The 12,625-nt window shown below is 44.5% G+C and overlaps 1 protein-coding gene across 3 annotated transcripts in view; it reads left to right on the plus strand.

Annotated features, from left to right (window-relative positions):
* FHL3 (four and a half LIM domains 3) overlaps positions 1-12,625 on the plus strand; it is a 259,663-nt gene that overhangs the window by 107,913 nt on the left and 139,125 nt on the right. The window lies entirely within an intron of this gene.

A 12,625-nucleotide genomic window follows, 5' to 3' on the forward strand; every position in this document is an offset into this window, starting at 1 on the left:
CAGTCATACCAGTGTAGGATGTCAGAGCACTTTACATCACGCACACACACTACACAATAAATCATAGGTGTGTAAGTCAGTGTATAGGAAATGTTACATTAAACAGAAGACTACAAGGTGTAGGATTCCTATGACAACCATACTAGTTGCCAATATAGTTTAATAGTGATGGGTCTGGAGAAGCACAAACTCAGAATTTAAAATGTTATACCATGGTTGGGCATTCTCTTTAATAATCACAATTGATTTCTATCCAAATCAGGGCTCGAGTCGGGGTACCACACGGGTGGACGGTGTCCCCCCACTTATTTTACCAGGAGGTCTATAACTGGAGCAAATGGAGCAACACATTCACTCTTTGGCCTCTTTGGGGCGAGATCGGAGCCCATTCTGAACGCTGGTCACGCGCTGGCTTCTCTGATGCAATCGCATCTAAGGGGTGAGCGAGGGGAGGCAATGAGTCTGATGGTGCAAGCCACCTTTCGTGACGTCACTTCCTATTGTGCCGTCCGCGTCCCTCCACTTCTTTTTTAGGACTTGTGCCCTGATCCAAATGGACCATTTTTCCAGCATTAGGATAATGAAAGACTGGGGGAAAAATCATAACACTCTAATCTATACCTTGCATGTAGCTCTTTGATGATGGTTAAAAGCTCACTGTTCTATGTTAGGATTTTAACTGCAAGTAACAAAAGGATCGCTCAGACAAAAAACAGGCACCTACTGACCTATTTACATTATATGCACTTTGTGATCTGCATGATGCTTGTTCTTTGCAGCAGGCACATTAACCCATTGCACTACCTTACCGTGAGTCAAAACGTCCACTAGATAAACTTCGATCTCGCTCTAGGAATAACATTAAGCCCCGGAGTTATCTTTGTCATTTTTATTGTTTTTATTGTTGCTTGAAAATTGCTGGACGCCAGGAAACGTGGCAACACGGGCTTTGCAAACCATAATATACTTGCAAACACAATGCCCTTAGTCAGGGCCTGGTGCAGTTGCACCGGTCACACAGACCTAGAGCCGGCCCTAACAGGATTTGTAGGATTTGCCTGATGATGTCTGCTTGGGTTCTGAGATCGACAGTTACATCCAGAGCCGGCCTTAAGCAGGGGCAAGCTGGGCCCAGTCCACCAATATTTCGAGTATTGCAGCAGGAAACTGCCTAACCATGTTATGCAAACATCTGCTCCTCCGTCCCATTTGGTCTCAATCGGTCCCGTTAAAGACTTTGTAATCAGCCCTAATGTACCTCAGCGTAATTATTAGCACCCCATCAATCCCCTGCACTCCTCTTATCTTCTTTGCACCTCCTGCCATCACAGCTCAATGACCCCCACCCCTACAATAAACATAACATTTTATTTCTGCCCAGGGCGCTGTCCCAGTCAATCCAGTTTAGGGCTGTCCCTGGTTTCGTTGTTGCTGGATGGTCCGCTTAGAGCATGGGTACTTGCAAATATTTGCCATGGGTCCACAAACTATGGTCTGTGTTGTGACGAAGGGCCACACTGATGCCAGTAGGGTGGCAGTAGGGGGTCAGGTATTGTGTAAGGTGGTCATAGGGGAAGCAGGGGGTCAGGGATTGTGTAAGGTGGTCATGTACCTCTAGCGGCTGAATTGCACAATGGGAAACCAGAAAACTTGTATCAATCCCGTTTTTCCCCTTGACCAAACCCTAAGTGTTGGGTTCTTTAAATCGTTGGCCCAGTGCAACTGATAAGGAAAGATGAACACTCTTGTCTCACTTCACACACACTAATCACACCCTAAATTCTTCCAATACCCCACCCACTCATGCATTAAACCCTGAGTGAATGGTTTTCATGAGAGCGGTGGTTTCAGTGGAGGTGATGGTGGACCACAAGGTCAGGGTTTGTTCTTTGGTCATGATGGGAAGTTCAGTTGCGATGGGGACTGGTTGATGGTCGAAGTTGACTTATTTGGAGGTGACTTTGTTACAGAAGAATTCCAAGAGCTTGTTGCAAAGGTCTTGCAAGGGGGGTAATGTTGCGAGCGACGTGGTGAAATGTTTGATGATGGTGAAAATTATCTTACTGCAGGTTGTGCCGGCGTCGATGTGGTCTGCAAAAGCTGTGCTGCTGGTGTTCCACATCTGCTGGCGGTAGCGTCTTAGGGCGGATTTAAAGATGTCTTTATCCGTGGTGTCGTGACTTGATCTCCATTGGTGTGTCAGTTGCTTGCGTGGCGTTTCGTCACTCCGAGTTCCTCTGAGGTGCAGGAGGAGGGTGCTGTGGCTAGTTTGCACCTCGGCTGGAACCCCTGCACAAAGTCATATATGGTTTCCCTGGGCACAGATTTGCATTTGTTAAAAACAGGCGTGATGTTTTTAGACCTGGAATTACCAGGTCCTGAAACTCTTGAAATGACGCCTGCTTTTGGAGAGTTGGCTTGCTCTAGAATGCAGTGTGCATGCGGTATGTGCCAGACAATGCCAGGTATGTAACTCTCACTCTATTGGCCCCGGTTCTGCCTTTTCCACATAAGCCTTTGAGACGCTCTGCCCTCTCGTGAACTTTTCGAAGCTTATATAGGCAGGTCTGACTCTGGCCTGCGTGCATTCATCATACAGCACGGACAGGCCTGTTGGCCGCACAGAGGCTAATCTGGAACATGTGCTTCAACCAATTTACATTACAGCCCCGTGATTGTCCTATCCTGCCACACGCACGTTGACACACAACGCCAAAAATGTGCGCTATTTCCTGCCTGCCAGAGGCCCCGGCGGTTCTTTCCCTCTTTTGGTCCTGCATGTCGGTTGCATTTAAATTCATATCTTTTATTGGTGAAGAAGTCGTGGACTTTCCCGAGCATGAACTGCAAAACAAAACCCCACAATTAAATGAATTGGCTTATATAAGATATACAACTGGCCTAGCTACTCGAGGACTCATTTTTTCCATAATCAACGAATAGCTTGAGAAAAATTACCACCATTCAGACCTGCGACTTGCAGGTTGCACATAAGTATCAGGAACTTAACTTGTTGATCTTTCTGTGTATTTTTTTTATTTACTTCTTATGTAGTGTAAAGTAGACCCACGACAACTTATATTTTGTATAATAGACAAAAACAGGATACAAAAAAAGAGAAGTTCTATTTCCATTGCAGAATATTTTTGCATGTGGGATAGTGGAAACGATGTTTTGGAATAGGGTAATAGTGCTGCGGAAGTTCATTTATATTAGCATTAAAGAAAGAGAAGGAAGAGTTTGTGAGGACAATAAAAGACCACTCTATGGATATCCATGATAAGAGTAGAGAGAAAAGAGGGACATATTTAAAGATCATCTCACATGAGGAGTGGGAGCTGAGAGCGGAAAAGTCAATAAAGACACTAAGGCTTTCATATCCCGGTGACAAAGCCACGCTACTAATGCTCTATTACGTCTTGCTGCTGACCAATGGTTAAGAATGGTGAACAGTAACACTCATTTTGGTGGCTATGGGTGTATTCTTATTCAGTAATCCTAAATTTGTCATTTTGAAAGAGAAACATTGAAAAAACATGGGGCCCACTCCACAAAGAAGTTGGGAAAAAATGGCCTGAGATCTCGGCCTGTATGTACATTTTCTGCTTTCTCAAATTCACAAATGTTTCCAAGGGTATGTGTAAACTGCACCGGGAGCAGGTATTTAGATGTACTTCTGGGAAGGCCATGTGACATTACCAGCGGGATACTATACCCATTATGGGAAGCAGGGAACCCCGCGCAGGGTGACTAAAATATCCTTTACAAATGTACTTCCCCCCACCCCCCCTTAAATTAACAATTTTTTTTTCCTATGGGGAAACTACTTCCCTCTTCTCCCTCAACAAATTTAGCGATGAGCTTTTCTCCTGCTCACACTGGAAAGAATTGTCCGCTGGTCCGTGGCTGACAATTTCCAGGGCGGAAAGAAAGAGAGTAGTTTGATTTTTTTTCTGGATTTTTTAATGTCGTTTTATATAGTACAAACTCGAGCCAAAGGTATTGAAAGTCTTTACATGACCACCAGTTACATTACACAGGGCCAGATAATTTTTTACTTTTTTTAATTTTGGCACGTGAAGGTTAAGTAATTTGAATATGATCACAGTATGTTGAGTCCGCACATGCGACTCAAAACTGCTTCCCCATTTCCAAAGTTGGATACTCTGGCCATAACGCTATATCCTCTCCCCAAATGCTAGTTTGTGAATGCTAAGGAACACCCATGTTTGTAGGTGTTCAGAAACTTCCAAGGCTCTCCCTGCCCTGGACGGACAACCTTTCCACCCCTTGAGAGGCAGTCACAGATGCAGAGAACTGCACACTCCTCCTGGCAGAGTTCTCCACAAAAGAAAAAGGGCTTATACCTGCCAGGAATCCCTTTAATTCATGAAGGCATAGAAATGGTGAGTTCCATCAGAAATCTATATATTAATTTGCATTTAAATTGGCCTTTGTGAATAGACACCCCAAGGTTCCCAACCGGGCTTAATTTGTGCACATGGTGGGCAATGGGGCTTAGTTTTTGGAGAACAGGACTTACTTTTCCCTATCTGGCCTCGGCCCATACAAAAGGAGAGAAATCCGGCGTCATTGGCAAGGGGAAAAGGTAGGAAGAGCGAGATAAGAAAAGAGTGACATACGTAAAAAAAAGGGATGAAATACATCCTGCAAGAGTGAGATAGAGAGAGCTAGTGTAAGTTCGCGAAAGAAAGAGCCATGAGGTGGAATCAAGAAGGGTCAGCCTGGTATTGGGCAACTCTGGCATTCATGAGCACCGCAACAGCGTCTCAAAAGATACACTTTGGATCCCTGGACTTAATATTTTATGTTGTTAACACATTAATAATGTCTTCTATAGTTTTATAAGGTTGCATGATCTGTCATAGCTATAGACTCCCAAATGGACTGAAGTGTGTAACTCCTTCCCTTACTAACATCATATCCTTATTATTATCACTACCATTGCCTATGACAAGTCTTACATATATCCTTCATGCGTTCTACCATTAGATGATCAATGACTCTGACGTATACATTTACTGACTGGTGCGCTCTACTGATGGTCATATAGGCTCCATGCTGCTTTGTTGCACTGATGCTGGTGACTAATTCATATATCTTCCCTTAAGAGCTATTATTCTGCCCATCATCCAAAGTCTCCTCTTGCTGGGGCACAGAATACGGTGACGTCTGCGTTTTTAAAACCAAAAAGTGGCCTCAACTGAAATTGAACATTTGTCACATTCATGTCCCAGGTCTTGTGTCATATGTTCAGCTTGTATAACATGAGGATGGCAAAACTGTGAGGGACAAAATGCAAAGTGCTGATGGGCAATATTGGTTTATTGTATTGATGTCTAAATTGCTGGCTTGCTACAGTATGTACGACATTACAATGCATTAAATTACAACCATGCCTTTACCATGCACTTTATGCAATGCATGCCTTTACCACGCAGGCAAGTATAAATAAGGTAAGTAAACAAACAATACATATTTATATATATATATATATATGTCGTCAAAACACTCGATCCTTTCTCTGAACAAAGTAGACGGCACTCCGAGCTTGAATGCAAAAAGGTGATTTATTGGCAGACCCCCCTGCCCCCAAAAAAGACAGATGCGTTTCGCCGTGAAGGCTTCCTCTGTGTCAACAATATGTTACAAAAAACGCCATTTTATCTCCACCTCTCTATCAGCATGATCAGAGGACTAAGGTACCAAGATATTTTTAGCGGCCATCTTACAATGTGCATTAGTACCAATACAAGGTAAAATACATTTCAAGTAATAAATCAAGGAGTTTGACGTTTGTAAAGTGCTCGTGCAATTAAAAACAGTATGGGCTCACCCATTAAAATCCATTGTATATTACATTACATTGCGTAATACAAAATTGATTCGATTGCAAGGGCAATTAATAGAAAAAAGGACGACTACAAAATAGAATACGCCTCATTTGTTCCAGGAGATTACTTTTCACATACATATTATTATATTCATCAAGATTATCTCTCTCTACTTCCCTGCCCTTCAGAAGCTCTCCCTAGTGAGGGAACTGGGGCTGCGAGCGACTGTTGTCCACACAAACGTGTAATCTGGAATTTTAATGTTAATAGCTTCGTGATTAGCGCATCTTGAGCGCTTTTTACTCGTTTTTAAAATTGTTTGAAAACTATTCTGGGGGCTCTAACATTAAGGGGAACTGTTAACCTAGGCACTCTGACACCCTAAACACCTATCTTCCTCTTTGAAATTCGCCCTACCGCTCCTCAGCCGACACTCGGCAGCGGTGGGCGCCATCTTGAGTGAGGCAGTCGGGGAGAGCGCTCTAGTCGCGCCCTACTCCCGCCCTCCTGGTGTATTTGAATCGAACTTGTGCAGAGCTCTTCGCCCTTCAGAAGCTCTCCCTAGTGAGGGAACTGGGGCTGCGAGCGACTGTTGTCCACACAAACGTGTAATCTGGAATTTTAATGTTAATAGCTTCGTGATTAGCGCATCTTGAGCGCTTTTTACTCGTTTTTAAAATTGTTTGAAAACTATTCTGGGGGCTCTAACATTAAGGGGAACTGTTAACCTAGGCACTCTGACACCCTAAACACCTATCTTCCTCTTTGAAATTCGCCCTACCGCTCCTCAGCCGACACTCGGCAGCGGTGGGCGCCATCTTGAGTGAGGCAGTCGGGGAGAGCGCTCTAGTCGCGCCCTACTCCCACCCTCCTATCTCCCTACATAATGTGCATAGCAACCAGACGGCGCAGCGGGCTGGCGCAGCGGGCGCGCCGGATACGCGCCGAAGCCGCGCCTAAGCCAAGCCCGTCTGTGCCCGTCCGCGCCAAGACCGCGCCAGGCGCAGGACACGCTGCTTCCATTTCCCCTGCTCTCAGGTACGCCTCTTCTGAGTTGCTATCTATGCGCCCCTCCTTACCTAGTCTTTCCTGTTGTGTGCATTCCTTTTCTGACCACCTCGGTGGCCCTTACACCTGCCGACCGTGTGGATGGTCATCCTCCAGCCCCGCCAGTCCCATTACCCCCCCCCCCCATCGCCCTCGGCATAAGACAACCGCCTTTAACAGTGGCCTTATCAATGCCAGATCCTTAGCGCGACATGGACAAGACATCCATGACCTTATCATAACAGCCAATTTTGATGCCATGTTCATTACTGAATCTTGGTTGCATGATGCTTCAAATCCCGATCTTGCCACCGCTCTCCCCCCTGATTACACCATCTTCAGGCGAGACAGGCCCATTGGTCGGGGAGGCGGATTGGCTATCATTGTAAAAAAAGCACTCAAGTGTCACACATTTGATCTAGCTTCCCTTAAGGACTGTGAATCCCTGGGATTTGTAATTCAAACTAGTTCCTCCTCCGCCTTTTCTGGAGCACTCGTCTATCGCCCCCCCGGAAATGCCACTACTTTCCTGGACTCCCTTGACGAAACTCTTGCAGCTTGTCTTACCCATTACCCTACCTTTACCCTTCTTGGAGACTTTAATCTCCATTTGGAATCCGACACTGACCCCCACACTCTCAATTTCCGCCACTCTCTTGAGATTTCTGGTCTTTCCCAATTAGTCTCCTTTCCTACCCATTGTGCCGGGCACACCTTAGACGGCATTTGCACAAACTTGACCTCCCTAGATGCTTCTACCCCCGTGCCACAAATATGGTCAGACCACTGCCTCATTCCTTTCTCCATCAAAAACAAAACCTTGCCCTCTCCCCCCATGAAACTTCCTCATATCCCTTTCCCCATTAATTGGAAAAAGGTAGTTGAGTACATCAAACTCAACCCACAACCAGCTGTACCCCCCCCTTCCATCACGGGTGACGCTTCATCAAACTCCACAAATTTCCACCTGTGGATTGAGAGAGTAATTGAGAGAGTAATCTCTGCCAATGCAAAACCCGTCATCCAAAAACCTGTCCGAGGAAAAAAGAAACCCAATGCTCCCTGGTATACTCTGGTCCTCGCTGAATGCCACCTTAAGTGTAGGCTTTTAGAGAGAGAATGGAGAAAAACCTATGATCCATCGTCCAGATCCACATACATTCTCCAGAGAAAGCAATATCTCTCTAATATAAAAAAAGCAAAAAAGGCATTCTTCACTCAAGCAATAGACTCTGCTAAACAGAAACAACAAACGATTTTTAATATCGTAAAATCTTTTACTCACCCTAAAGCACTGGCACTTGAAATCCCCCCCTCGCAAGTCCTCTGTGATCAAATTGCTGATTTCTTCGAGGAGAAAATTAATAATAGCCACAAGGATTTCCCCCCTGCACCTATTCCCACCCAAGAGCCTGACACAATTATTCCCTCACTAAACCAATTTAAAGCAGTCTCCTTATTGCAAACGCATAAAGCCATACTAGCCTGCAAATCAGGTGCGCCCACGGATTCCTGCCCCCCAGTCATCTTGCACCATCTTATTGAGGCCGTTAACCCTCTAATTAATGCGATCGTAAACGAATCCCTTGACTCCGGCATTGTCCCCTCCGAGTGGAAGAAGGCCACAGTCAAGCCCCTCATGAAAAAACAAAATAAACCCCCTACTGATTTGTCTAATATGCGCCCAATTTCACTCCTCCCTGCGCTAGGCAAAATCACTGAGCAACTAGTTCATGAGGAACTAAAGAACTTTGTGGAAAATCACTGTATCCTGCACCCACAGCAATCCGGCTTTCGCTCCGGCCACTCCACGGAGACCGCTTTGATTGAGTTGTCAGACACCATCAAGTTCTTGCAGGATGAGGGCAGGCAGGCCGTCCTCATCCTGCTCGACTTAACCGCGGCCTTCGACACCATCTCACATGCTATTCTAATCAATAGGATGCGTGAGATTGGTGTCTCGGGCTCCGCGCTTGCTTGGATAACCTCATTCCTGTCCAATCGCTCTCAAACGGTCTCCCTGGGCCCCTTCCTCTCCGGTGAACGATCCATCATCTCAGGGGTCCCTCAGGGTTCCATCCTGAGCCCCCTCTTTTTCAATGTTTATATGGCCCCCCTTCTCACGTTGATCGAGTCACATGGGATTCTCGTGACATCCTACGCTGACGACACCCAGCTTGTCGTCACTATCGATAAAAGACTTCCGGATGCTGCCATCAGATTCCAAAACTGTCTGTCAGAAGTTTTTTCTTGGCTTAACCTGCACCATTTAAAATGCAACAGCGCCAAAACAGAAATAATTCCCCTTGGCAAAGGCACACTCTTTTCCCCCAAAGACTGGTGGCCTCATAACTCCGAAGCACCACCAAGCGCGGTCGCCTCAGCCCGCAACTTGGGCGTTCAATTTGACACGTCCCTCAGCTTCGATGAACATGTGCGTATTACCGCAGGGCGCTGTTTCAGTCTGATCAGGCAACTAAAGAATTTTTTTAATTTTCTGCCTATCACAGCCAGGAAAGCAGTCGCGGTGGCCCTCATCCTCTCCCGGCTGGATTATTGCAACGGCCTCCTAGCAGGTATCAAGAAGTCCTCTTTGAAAAAGCTGCAGAGTGTCCAACATGCGGCAGCTAGGCTTGTTCTGAAACTCCCCCGTCGGTCCTCAGCCTCCGCAGCCCTTAACACTCTCCATTGGCTGCCCCTCCATAAGAGAATCTTATTCAAGCTCTTAGTCACTGTATTTAAAGCTAACAGGGGCTTGGGTCCATTCTACTTCACTAAGCGCTTCCAGCGTTACACTCCAACCCGCTGTTTGAGGTCATCTGGCGCTAATTTCATTTCTGAACCGCGTATAAAACTAAAATCCAAGGGTGGAAAGACCTTCTCTTTTCTGGCGGCTAAGGCATGGAACCGTCTCCCCCCCAACCTTAGGCACGCTCCTTCAGAAAGCCTATTTAGGAAATCCCTGAAAACTTGGATTTACTCTCAGTCCGACTCCTTTGTTCTCGCAGCTATTTGATCCATGCCCCCCTAGATGACCTCCTGTTGTGCTCAGCGCCAAGATGCTCCCTCCGGAGCGAAAGTTAGCGCTTTATAAATGCCAATAAATATCAAATATCAAATATCAAATATCTACTGGGTTCCGCGATGTTTTTATCAAAATAAGTTTTTCCTATTATTTGAACAAAACATTGTTTCACATCATATTTATTTTCATTTTAAGCCCTTTGCATTTTCACTCATTTTAAATGTAATAATACGCATGTATTGTCTCGCCCTGTATGGGCAGTTACTGTCTCCTCCTCCTGTCTAGCCCTGAATGGGCATAAGTATCAATAAAGTTTGATTTACATTCAACACGGAAGTTAGAGTGGGAATCATGCGGAAGATGTTATATAACCTGTAACTTCATTTTCTGTATGACTCATTGCTTCATTAGGGTGTGTGGAAAGCCCTTATATAACATAGACAGCTGTTTTTAATCACAAAAATTCAATTTAGTCATCTAATCTAAATGCACCCAAAGTTCCTCATCGTTGTTCAGCCCACCAGGTTTCATGGTCCGGAGGTCGATGAAATATTTCGATTCCAGTGCCCTCAATGCTCTTACTTTGTCTCCACCCCGTTCTTTCCTCTCTAGTTGATCTATGAGAAAGAAGGCAAGTAAATCCATATTGCTGTTATGGTGGGTTTCAAAGTGGCATGCCACAGGATAGTTCTTATCTCTATTAGTGATGGCACGCATGTGCTCTAAGATACGTTTTTTAGCCGGGTTGATGGTGCTCCCGATGTATCTTTTCGAGCATGGGCAGACCAAACAGTATATTACAAACTCTGATTTACAATTCAGAAATTTGGTGATAGATCTGGTGGGCCGAGGATCATTGGGTCTACCCTCATATTTGATTTTTTTCTGGCTATATTTACACGCTTTACAATGCATGCATGGGTAGAAACCTTGAACAGGTTTGGATTTAGATGATTTTGGAGGATCCTCAAAGAAACTCCTCGTTAGATGGTCACCGAGTGATTGACACCGTCTATAAGTTATAGAGGGTTTCGGGGGTAACTTGTTTTTCAGGACTATATCTGTTTTAAGGATATGCCAGTTGTTATTGAAAATTTGGACCAATTCATTAGATCTCATGTTATAGGTTCTGATCATTCTTGTAACTTTCTCAGATTCCATTGTTTTGTTTGTATTTTTATTTTTGTTTTGTAGGAGGTCCTTTCTGTCAGTGAGCTCTACTCTCTTAGAGGCATCCGTTAGCAATGTTTTCGAATAGACTCTTTCCAAAAATCTAGAGACAGCTGCATCCTGTGCAAGTAAGAAGTCATTGCGATCTGAACAATTTCTCTTCAGGCGAAGCATTTCACCGAAAGGAATATTCCTTATCATGCTTTTCGGGTGATGACTTGCCGCGTGAAGCACGGCATTGCCTGCCGTTGGCTTTCGGTAGAGTTTCGTTTGTATTGAACCATCTGCTACAAAAACCTCCAAATCGAGATAGTGTACTGATCTGTCACTGATTGTGCTCGTAAATCTTAAATTGAGACCGTTGTTATTTAGTGTCGCGACATACTCCTCAGCCGAGGGTCTGTCGCCCCGCCAAACCACAAACAGGTCATCAATATATCTTGTCCAGATCGTAATATGGTCCAACCATTTTTCATTGGTCCCCCCCCCCAGGCCACGTGCTTCTCCCACCAGCCCACGAAGAGAAAAAATATATATATATATATATATGTGTGTGTATACACACACACACACACATACATACATATATTAGTGTTTTTTGAAGGGACCTTCCAAATCTACCTCATTTAAAAACAAAAAATTAGTCAATTTTTGTTATTGGGAGGAACCACCAAAATCTAATTTCACTAATCCTTATAACACCCATTACGCTTAGTTGCGTGTTATTTTGATACTCTGATGCCCAGTAAGAGATAACATTTCTTCAAATTAACAAGGACAATAAAGATTACTGAAATGCCCTCATGGAGTCTTGTTTTACATAAACAGATGAAACACGTGTTGGGAAGGAGCTGTATTGATGGCAAGGAGTGATATTTGTGACGGAGAACATTATTGACAAAGGCAATGTGAAAAGTGTGAAAAGAAAGCCTGGATGTCCGAATAAGACACATTGGACATTTTACATATAACTATACTCATTTTGACTCATTGAGTGCTTGGAGAATTTATGAAGTATTGAGGAGAAGGTTTCTTTTCCAAATGAGGAAGATTTGGGGGCTCTCCCTCCTCCTGAGCACCTATTGGAGTGTATGTCCATTAAAATAAGTGTTTAACTGTATCAGTATTGAGTGTGCGCAGTTTTCCCAGCCATCACCATTATTTCATTTAATTTATTACCCATACCACCCTATGCCATACTAACCCTTAAACTCTAAAAATATCCCTTAGTACCCTATGCCCTTACCTATCCCTAAACCCTAATTTATTTTGACTTGCCTATTACTTTGGCACCGGTAGACGAATCTTCACAAAATATTCCCCAAAAAGTGTTGGTGAGTCTTAGTGCTACAGCAAAACATGATGGACGGAATGCTGAGTAAATCAAACATTCAGCCCCATTCTAGAGATCTGGGTTAATTCCATTTATTCTTTTTTCTCATTACGCCAACCCAGTTTGGACCCAGCCATATGCAAATCAGTTTTGACCCTGCTCCTCGTGGGGACTGATCTGCATATGGCTGGGTTT

This window comes from Lissotriton helveticus, chromosome 3_1 (genome assembly GCF_964261635.1).
Source record: "Lissotriton helveticus chromosome 3_1, aLisHel1.1, whole genome shotgun sequence".
NCBI classification, from domain to species: domain Eukaryota; kingdom Metazoa; phylum Chordata; class Amphibia; order Caudata; family Salamandridae; genus Lissotriton; species Lissotriton helveticus.